Raw genomic sequence first — 1,242 nt, forward strand, 5'->3', positions numbered from 1 at the left:
CCCCCCCCATTACCCCCCGCGCCCCCACCCCACACCCCTCCCACGCCCCCCGCCGCGGCCCCCCCCGCGCGGCCCGCGGACCTTGCACAGCCCCGCCGCCGGTGTGTGATGGAAGGGGCGCGGGGGCCGCTCGGGGGTCGGGGGGGGGGTCCGGGCCTGGCCTCGCTCCGTCCGCCGCCCTGAACAAAAGAGCCCGGCCAGCGCCGCTGCCCGCCGCGCACACCGCGCATGCGCCGCGCACGCCGCGCGGGGCGCGCCGGGGTTTGTAGTCCCGCGGCGCGCTGGGGAGCGCGGCGATCCCGCGGAGGGGGCGCGGTGCGTGACGGGAGTTGTAGTCCGCGGCGTCCCGTGCGTCGCGCCGCGGGGCATGGTGGGAGGTGTAGTGCGCCGCGGCGCTGCGTGATGGGAGGTGTAGTCCGCTGGAGCCACGCTGTGACTGAATTACACAATTAGGGTAATTAAGGGTGGGAAAAAGAGCTCTGAGGGCATCGAGGCCAAGCTGTGACCCGTCAGCGCCCTGGACGCCAGAGCAGGGCACTGAGTGTCCCGCGCAGCGAGGTGGGCGCTGTGCACCCTGAGATTAGCTCAGTTGGTTGGAGCCCAGTGCTAATAATGCAAACGTTATGGGTTTGATCCCTGTAGGGGCCATTCGCTTATGAGTTGGACTCGATGATCCTTGTGGGTCCCTTCCAATTGAGAATATTCTGTGATAAAAATCACCCGAGCTGTGCCAGCACAGCCAGGCAGGCCGAGCCAGAACAGCTCTGGGTGGGTCGTGCCCACCTCGGTGATAAATAATCTGATTTATTGAATTATCGAGGTTGGAAAAGCCCTCCGTGACCCTCGGGTGCAACCGTTAACCCAGCGCTGCCAACCGATGTCCCCAAGGGGCCACATCCACGTGCTTTCTGAGCACCCCCAGGGGTGGGGGCTCCGCCATTCCCTGGGCGGCCCCTTCCAACGTTTAGCAACCCCTTCCATAAAGAAATTCCTCCTGCTGTCCAGCCTGGCCCTCCCCTGGCACGGCTGGAGGCCTTTCCCTCTCCTCCTGTCCCTCCTTCCCTGGGCTGCGGCTCCCGAACTACAACTGGAGGGCGCTGGGAACTACAACTCCCGTGTCGCCCCGCACCGGAAGTTACCGCCACTTCCGCTCTATAAGCGCGCGCGCCGCCGCCGCCGCTTAAAGGGGCCGCGTCCTGTGCGAGGTGAGGGGGCCCCGAAAAGGGGGGGGGGGGGGGGGCC

General features: G+C 67.1%; 2 protein-coding genes across 4 annotated transcripts in view; one reads left to right on the forward strand and one right to left on the reverse strand.

Annotated features, from left to right (window-relative positions):
* The window catches only part of CBX1 (chromobox 1), a 16,362-nt gene extending 16,147 nt beyond the window's left edge, over positions 1–215 (reverse strand). The window contains exon 1 of one of the 2 annotated variants that reach the window (XM_027704348.1): positions 82–215. The gene's annotated coding sequence lies outside the window, so the exon portion shown is untranslated. The remainder of the gene's footprint in view (positions 1–81) is intronic. The other variant, XM_027704347.1, reaches the window with a different exon arrangement.
* A 140-nt stretch (positions 216–355) lies between these two features.
* Positions 356–1,242, forward strand: part of SNX11 (sorting nexin 11) — a 6,925-nt gene continuing 6,038 nt past the window's right edge. The window contains exon 1 of one of the 2 annotated variants that reach the window (XM_027704350.1): positions 356–454. The gene's annotated coding sequence lies outside the window, so the exon portion shown is untranslated. Of the gene's footprint in view, positions 455–1,106; positions 1,206–1,242 lie in introns of those variants that run through there. The other variant, XM_027704349.1, reaches the window with a different exon arrangement.

This window comes from Neopelma chrysocephalum, unplaced genomic scaffold (genome assembly GCF_003984885.1).
Source record: "Neopelma chrysocephalum unplaced genomic scaffold, ASM398488v2 Primary Assembly neopelma1_272, whole genome shotgun sequence".
Classification (NCBI taxonomy): Eukaryota; Metazoa; Chordata; class Aves; order Passeriformes; family Pipridae; genus Neopelma; species Neopelma chrysocephalum.